At 46.1% G+C, this 8,557-nt stretch overlaps 5 non-coding genes across 5 annotated transcripts; all 5 read right to left on the bottom strand.

Annotated features, from left to right (window-relative positions):
• Positions 1–527: 527 nt before the first annotated feature.
• On the bottom strand, positions 528–600 carry TRNAF-GAA (transfer RNA phenylalanine (anticodon GAA)). Its single transcript has one exon. It is a non-coding gene; the product is annotated as a tRNA-Phe (tRNA).
• A 614-nt stretch (positions 601–1,214) lies between these two features.
• TRNAF-GAA (transfer RNA phenylalanine (anticodon GAA)) lies at positions 1,215–1,287 on the bottom strand. The gene has a single exon. It is a non-coding gene; the product is annotated as a tRNA-Phe (tRNA).
• Positions 1,288–2,393: 1,106 nt separating this feature from the next.
• TRNAF-GAA (transfer RNA phenylalanine (anticodon GAA)) lies at positions 2,394–2,466 on the bottom strand. Its single transcript has one exon. It is a non-coding gene; the product is annotated as a tRNA-Phe (tRNA).
• A 1,349-nt stretch (positions 2,467–3,815) lies between these two features.
• On the bottom strand, positions 3,816–3,888 carry TRNAF-GAA (transfer RNA phenylalanine (anticodon GAA)). Its single transcript has one exon. It is a non-coding gene; the product is annotated as a tRNA-Phe (tRNA).
• Positions 3,889–8,266: 4,378 nt separating this feature from the next.
• On the bottom strand, positions 8,267–8,339 carry TRNAV-UAC (transfer RNA valine (anticodon UAC)). Its single transcript has one exon. It is a non-coding gene; the product is annotated as a tRNA-Val (tRNA).
• Positions 8,340–8,557: the final 218 nt, after the last annotated feature.

Below are 8,557 nucleotides of genomic sequence, written 5' to 3'. Positions count from 1 at the left end.
AGCGTATTCAAAAGCAGAGACATTACTTTGCCAACAAAAGTTCATCTAGTCAAGGCTATGTTTTTTCCAGTAGTCATGTATGGATGTGAGAGTTGGACTGTGAAGAAAGCTGAGCGCCGAAGAATTGATGCTTTTGAACTGTGGTGTTGGAGAAGACTCTTGAGAGTCCCTCGGACTTCAAGGAGATCCAACCAGTCCATTCTAAAGGAGATCAGCCCTGGGTGTTCTTTGGAAGGAATGATGCTAAAGCTGAAACTCCAGTACTTTGGCCACCTCATTCGAAGAACTGACTCATTGGAAAAGACTCTGATGCTGGGAGGGATTGGGGGCCGGAGGAGAAGGGTACAATAGAGGATGAGATGGCTGGATGGCATCACTGACTCCATGGGCATGAGTTTAAGTGAACTTTGGGAGTTGGTGATGGACAGGGAGGCCTGGCGTGCTACAATTCATGGGGTTACAAAGAGTCGGATACGACTAAGTGACTGATCTGAACTGAACTTGCATATAGATGAAAACAACAGCTCTGTTGGAACCTGGGATCGAACCAGGGACCTGTAGATCTTCAGCCTAACGCTCTCCCAACTGAGCTATTCTGGCTACCTAGTGAGCCACGCCCTCAATGTATCGTAAAGAGTTTTTCAGAGGCCTTCTTGCTTCGTCATTATAACGGAAGGATTGCAAGAATTGCAATGCCGGGTAGCTCAGATAGTACAGAATATGCCCACAATGCGGGAGACCTAGGTTCGATCCCCAGGTCGGCAAGATCCTCAGGAGAGAGGGAAATGGCAACCCACTCCAGTATTCTTGCCTGGAGAATTCCATGGGCAGAGGGAGCCTGGCGGACTATGGTCCATGGAATCACAGAGTGCGACACGACTGAGAGACTAACACTTTCTTTGACTGGAATTGCTTCCCTGGTGGCTCAGAGGTTAAAGCGTCTGCCTGCAATGCGGGAGACCTGGGTTCAATCCCTGGGTCGGGAAGATCCCCTGGAGAAGGAAATGGCAACCCACTCCAGTATTCTTGCCTGGAGAATCCTATGGACGGAGGAGCCTGGTGGGCTACAGTCCACCGGGTCGCAAAGAGTCGGACACGACTGACTGACTTCACTTTCTTGGATGTAATCTAAAACACTTGCTCTTTTTGAGAGCTCAGATTGCTAGGTTGCAAGAATTGCACCTTTCCTTGGATGTAGATGAAAACAATATGTCTGCCGGAACCCGGAATCGAACCAGGGACCTTTAGATCTTCAGTCTAACGCTCTCCCAACTGAGCTATTCCGGCTTCCTCGTAAGGCCTGCCCTCAATGTACCTTAAAGAGTTTCTCAGAGGCGTCTCTGCTTCTTCATTGTAAGGGAAGGATGACAATGCTCAGTGGCTCAGATTGTAAAGAATATGTCCGCAATGCGGGAGACCTAGGTTCGATCCCTGGGTTGGGAAGATCCTCAGGAGAGAGGGAAATGGCAACCCACTCCAGTATTCTTGCCTGGAGAATTCCATGGGCAGAGGGAGCCTGGCGGACTATGGTCCATGGAGTCACATAGTCAGACACCACTGAACAACTAACACTTTCTTTCACTGGATATAGGACTCCTCCTGGATGTAAGCTAAAACACTTGCTCTTTGCGAGAGCTCAGATCGGGAGGTTGCAAGAAGTGTGCCCTTCCTTGAGATGCAGATGAAAACAACCCGCTTTGCTGGAAACCGAGATTGAACCGGGGACCTTTAAGATTTTCAGTCTAACACTCTTCTAACTGAATTATTCCGTCTCTTTGGCGAGCCCCCGCCCTCACCCCCGCCCCACCCACCATGTATTCTAAAGAGTTTCTCAGAGGCGTCACTGCTTCTTCATTGTAAGGGAACAATTTCAATGCTGGGTGGCTCAGATAGTACAGAATATGCCCGCAATGCCAGAGACCTAGGTTCGATCCCCAGGTCGGCAAGATCCTCAGGAGAGAGGGAAATGGCAACCCACTCCAGTATTCTTGCCTGGCGAATTCCATGGGCAGAGGAAGCCTGGTGGACTATGGTCCATGAAGTCACGGAGTGAGACAAGACTGAGAGACTAACATTCTTTGACTGGAATTGCTTCCCTGGTGGCTCAGAGGTTAAAGCGTCTGCCCGCAATGCGGGAGACCTGGGTTCAATCCCTGGGTCGGGATAATCCCCTGGAGAAGAAAGTGGCAACCCACTCCAGTACTCTTGCCTGGAGAATCCTATGGACGGAGGAGCCTGGTGTGCTACAGTCCACCGGGTCGCAAAGAGTCGGACACGACTGACTGACTTCACTTTCCTGCATGTAACCTAAAACACTTGCTCTTTTTGAGAGCTCAAATTGCTAGGTTGCAAGAATTGCACCTTTCCTTGGATGTAGATGAAAGCAATATGTCTGCCGAAACCCGGAATCGAACCAGGGACCTTTAGATCTTCAGTCTAACGCTCTCCCAACTGAGCTATTCCGGCTTCCTCATGAGCCCTGCCCTCAATGTGCCTTAAAGAGTTTCTCAGAGGCGTCCCTGCTTCTCCATTGTAAGGGAAGGATGGCAATGCTCGGTGGCTCAGATTGTAAAGAATATGTCCGCAATGCGGGAGACCTAGGTTCGATTCCCGGGTTGGGAAGATCCCATGGAGAAGGAAGTGGCAACCCACTCCAGTATTCTTGCCTGGAGAATCCCATGGATGGAGGAGCCTAGCGGGCTACAGTCCACCGGGTCGCAAAGTGTCGGACACGACTCACTCACTTGACTTTCCTGTATGTAAGCTAAAACACTTGCTCTTTGAGAGAACTCAGAGCACGAAGTTGCAAGAAGTGTGCCTTTCCTTGGGATGTAGACGAAAACACCTGCTTTGCTGGAAACGCAGACCGAACCCAGGACCTTCAAGATTTTCAGTCTAACACTCTTCTAACTGAATTATTCCGGCTCCTTGGTGAGCCCCACCTCCCGCCCTCACCCCCCCACTCCCATGTATCTTAAGGAGTTTCTCAGAGGCGTAGCTGCTTCTTCCTTGAAAGGGAACAATTGCAATGCCGGGTGGCTCAGATAGTAAAGAATATGCCAGCAATGGTAGAGACCTAGGTTCGATCCCCGGGTCGGGAAGATCCTCATGAGAGAGGGGAATGGCAACCCACTCTAGTATTCTTGCCTGGAGAATTCCATGGAAGGACCGAGCCTCGTGGACTGTGGCCCAGGGAGTCACAGACTCGGACACGACTGTGCGACTAACATTTTCTTTCACTGGATATAGGACTCCTCCTCGATGTAAGCTAAACCACTTGCTCTCTGCGAGATTGCAAGAATTGTGCCTTTCCTTGGATGGAGATGAGAACAATAGTTCTGCCGGAACCCGGATCGAACCGGGGACCCTTAAATCTTCAGTCTAACGCTCTCCCAACTGACCTATCCAGGTCCCTATTGAGCCCCACCTTCAATGTATCTCAAAGAATTTCTCAGAGGCATCCCTGATTCTTCATTGTAACGGAACAATTGCAATGCCGGCTGGCTCAGATAGTAAAGAATATGCCCGTAATGTGGGAGACATAGGTTCAGTTCCTGGGTCGGGAAGATCCCCTAACGAAGGGAATGGCAACCCACTCCAGTATTCTTGCCTGGAGAATTCCACGGAGGGACTGAGCCTGGTGGACTGTGGTCCATGGAGTCACAGTGTCGGCCACCACTGTGAGACCAAGATTTTCTTTCACTGGATATAGGACTCCTGGATGTAAGCTAAAACACTTGCTCTTTGAGAGAGCTCAAATCGCGAGGTTGCAAGAAGTGCGTCTTTCCTTGGGATGTGGATGAAAACAGCGACTTCGCCAGAACCCGGAATTGAACCGGGAACATTTAGATTTTCAGTCTAAAGCTCTCCTAACTGAGCTATTGCAGCTTCCTGGTGGAAGCTCCCTCAATGCATCTTAAAGAGTTTCTCAGAGGAGTCGCTGGTTCTTAATCATAACGGAATACTTTGAATGCCTGGTGGAGCAGATAGTAAAGAGTATGTGGGTAGTGCGGGAGACCTGAGTTTGATCCCTGGGTTGGGAATTTCCTCAGGAGAGATGGCAGTGGCAACCCACTTTAGTGTTCTTGCCTGTTGGACTGAGGTCCATGGAACCACAGAGTCGGATACGAGTGAGCAACTAACAGTTTCTTTCACTGGATGCAGGACTCCTCCTGGATGTAAGCTAAAACACTTGCTCTTTGAGAGAGCTCAGATCGCGAGGTTGCAAAAAGTGCCCCTTTCCTTGGATGTCGATGAAAACACTGACCCTGCCAGAACCCGGGATCAAGCCAGGGAGCATTTAGATCTTCAGTCTAAGGCTCTCCCAACTGAGGTATTCATTCTGGCTACCTTGGTAACCCGCTCTTTAAGGTATCTTAAAGAATTTCTCAGAGGCATGTCTATTTCTTAATTGTAAGGGAACAATTGCAGTGCCTAGTGGCTCAGATAGTAAAGAATATGCCCACAATGCAGGAGACCTGGGTTCGATTCCTGGGTTGGGAAGATCCCCTGGCAAAGAGAATGGCAACCCACCCCTTCCCCGGCAAAGTGAGCCTGGTGGACTGTGCACAGAGTCAGACACGACTGAGCGACCAACACTTTCTTTTATTAGATCTAGGAGTCCTCCTCCTGGATGTAGGCTAAGACACTCTTGAGAGAGCTCAGATCGCGAGGTTGCAAGAATTGCACTTTCTGTTCGATGTAGATGAAAATACTGATTCGGAACCTGGGATCGAACCAGGGACCTTTAGATCTTCAGGCTAATGCTCTCCCAACTGAGCTTTTCCAGCTCCTTATGATGCCCACCTCAAGACATTTTTAAGTGGTCTTTGGGCTGCTGTCTATGGGGTCGCACAGAGTCGGACACGACTGAGTGACTTAGCAGCAGCAGTTGGGGGAGTTGCTGATTCTTAATTACAAGGGAACAATTGCAATTGTTTATTTGCAACCAGATAATTGATCTAAAAGATCCCTACTTAGAAATTTATCTTGAGTGTTTGCAAAATAACCCTGGAGTTATATTTTTATAGGTCTTCCCAAATATTGAGAAATGTGACTAAATAACAAAAGTTGTAAGATTGGGGGATCATGAAAGTGAGTATTCTACCAACAAAATAATGAGAGAGTAGAGAAGAAAATGATTTAAATCAGGAATTCTGACTCCATGTGAGTGTTTTTTTTGTTGTTGTTATCTGTCTACCAGGTCATTGGCAGAGTGAAGTCTCCTTCTTCCTGCCCTCCTTATTTATTTCTTGTAACATGCATAAATATACAGTGACCACAAAGAACCAATTTCTAATGTATGTAAAAACCTAAAAAGGAATTCTGAGTTGATGGGTCCTTGAAAGTTGAGAGAGCCATGAAAGAGCATGATTTGAAAGATTGACATCGAATTTAAAATTTGAATTGGATGACATTTTAGAGATTTGCCTTTAATTTCTCCTTAATCAAGCATTTCACTCTGCCCAGGCTATATTTAGAAATTTTAAAATGATTGAGTGTATTGAGCCTTTGGGGATTCCTGACTCTCAGTTGGATTATGCTTTCTTAGTGTCCAGTGGTATTCGGCATGTTATGTTAATCCATATTTAAACTAGGGTGACCTCACATCCCGATTTGCCTGGGACAGTCCTGGTTTACACCTGTTGTCCCAGTAGAATTATTAATAGCATCCTCCGCCACTCTCAGTAGTGTCCTGGTTTGGAAGATTAAATTCTATCATCACCCTAATTTTGGCTCCCAAAAACTTTCAAGAATATTCCAGACTTTCTTAATTGTTTCAATTTATAGTTATTTTACACAATTTTGAGACCCTTTCTTCTTTCTGTCCCATTTTTAGCATCCTTTGAACTTTAGATGGCTCCTGACAGAACCCGAAAGCCAATGGTGAGACAAAGAGGACTGCATCACACAAAGAAAACTATTGTTCATTAATAACACATATTAAATAATTAGCATCCTTTGCTAATTAGTAATATTTTAATTATTCTGGTTGCATTTCTATTAATCAGCTATATGATTAATTCAATTGCATTATTAAGTATTTAATGAGTGCTAATGGTTTGATAGCACATACCTTCATAGCCAAAGAGAAGTAAAAACAAGAAGCCTTCTATCTTGCGTGGCATTCTCCCCTTGTCCTTGGCTGCTGCTCTTCCTTATCAAAGTGGAGAGCTTTCCTAGGAACAGAAGCTTAACTTGAGCACTGGCCTCATTAAGCATCTTATTCCATTTAGTTCTTAGGGCTTTGGCTGAGCCCCGCTAAATTAACCCACAGAGTTACCTGCCTCAACAAGTCTCAGAGAGGAAGCTAATGTCAACTGAGGTCGGTTTAGCAAAGGAAGATACTACTGGCTTTATTCTATGTTTAAATGTAAGTGAAGCAGAGGAGGAAAATAGAAACTAGCATCAGAAGACCCAGGTCTTAATCCTTTCTCTGCCATCATCTTCTAGGGGGTGACCTTGAGCAATTTCCTGCCAAGTAAGAACTAACTTCTTGAATTCTATGAAAATGACATGGATTCCCCTCTCAGAAAGCAAGTTGGCATCATGTTTATGCCTATTTACTCAGGAAAACAGTAATTGGGAGGGTAGTCAGTTACAGACAAAGATTTACGTTGCTGTGTTGTTATAATAAGACAAAATTGCAAACAATCTACATGGTCATCAAGGTGGGGATTCAGAACACCAAGCAGGGTTAAGAGCACAGATTCCCAAGGCAGACTGGACTGGATGCAAATCCCAGCTCAACCAGTGGTAATGTGGCCTTGAGAAAGACAGGTAAGGTTTTTCTGTGCCTCAGTTTTCTCCTCTGGAAGATGGTGAAAATAATGCCTACTTCATAGCGTTTATAGGATTAGGCTACCCACTCCAGAAGGGATAGGCTACCCCCACTTCAGTATTCTTGGGCTTCCCTTGTGATTCCGCTGGTAAAGAATTCTACTTGCAATGCGGGAACCTGGGTTCGATCCCTGGATTGGGAAAATCCCCTGGAGAAGGGAACAGCTACCACTCCAGTATTCTGGCCTGGTCGCAAAGAGTCGAACAAGACTGAGCGACTTTCATTTCACTTCATAGAGTTAGTTTGCGGCTTAAATGGGATATATATATATATATATAATGTTTAACGTAATTAGTTATTATTGTACAGCCATTAAGAATAAAGTTGACGGGGGGGTAAGGGGAGTTGCTTAATGGATCAGAGTTTCATAAAAATTTGTGGAGATCTTTTTCACAACAATGTGACTATACTTAGCATTTCTGAAATATACACTTAAAAACAGTTTTGTTTTGTTTTTTTTAAAAGTTAATGAAGTGATTATAACAACAGGGACAGTCGTGTTACACTCCTGAGTTAGAAATGGACACAAATTTACCCACTGTATGAACAAAAACAATGTGGAAAAAATGCAGAGAAAAATACTGAGTTTCCCCTTCCCTTTTTATTTCTTGGCCACCATTATTCCACCTCAACGCCCCAGGGTCCCAGAGACCTTTGCTTCATTCGTCTTGTAGAAGATGAAAAAGGTCAATATTAAAGATAACAGTAAGCCCCCCCACCCCCTCAAAAGCGATGAATTAATACAGAGGAACAAAAAGGAACCAGAGTAATGTTTAATCATTCAGTTGGCATTTTGGGGGTGTCCACAAGCCTGACGCTTACTCTATACTATGCATGGCTTCTTCATACTTTTTTATTTTATTCTTCATTAAACAGATGACGGTCTATTTAAAGTCTATTCAACAAACCCTCCTGCAGCACTACAAAGAAAAGGACTATTTTTTTCCCCCTCTGCTCTGTATTTTAGAATTTAATGGGAAAAAAATTTAGTAGTAGAAATAATAATAATAAACCTTAATAATAGAACTGCAGTCAAAGCACTTCTATACTATATTTTAGTTGGAGACTCTGTGGGGGCGGGCTGCCCTGGTTTGTAAGGGAAGGGCGGCGCCGGGTGATGTTGGTTCCCACGAGCGCTGGATTTCCCTAGGTTGCTCCAGAGTACCGAAGGAGACGTGGGGGTAGGACCCGGGCGGAGCAGGGGCGCCGTCGGGACTACAACACGGCCAGACCCCTACTTTTGCAGTTTCCTAGGTCGGGCGAGGGCGTGGGGATGGAAGGAGAGGGTATCTGTCACTACGCTTCTGCGATAAAAACATGCCAGAAAGTAGAGAAAAATGAAAAAACACAATTTTAGCAGAGAACGAAAAGCACCTCGTATTTTCTTTCCCATTGTTAAGGAATGAAAAAACAGCCTTCCTGGCTTGGTTCCACTGGGGCTCGAACCCAGGACCTTCTGCGTGTAAAGCAGACGTGATAACCACTACACTACGGAACCTTTACGCAAGACGCTCGCGTCGTTACTTTATTCATAGTGTCACAAGGGAAGCAGAGCCTCTGCTGAAACCCCGCCCCTACGCCGTAACTCCGCCCCCACCGTGGCCCCGCGCCGCCTGCGGGATTTGGTGTTCGCGGCCGGGCGCGGGGCTCCCGGCTCCGGGCTCCGGGCTCCGGTCTCCGGCTCCGACGTCTGGAGCGCTTGTCCTCCGTGTCCTC

This window comes from Capricornis sumatraensis, chromosome X (assembly GCF_032405125.1).
Source record: "Capricornis sumatraensis isolate serow.1 chromosome X, serow.2, whole genome shotgun sequence".
Classification (NCBI taxonomy): domain Eukaryota; kingdom Metazoa; phylum Chordata; class Mammalia; order Artiodactyla; family Bovidae; genus Capricornis; species Capricornis sumatraensis.
Note: the sequence above shows the minus strand (reverse complement) of the source record. Positions and strands in the feature narration are given on the sequence as shown.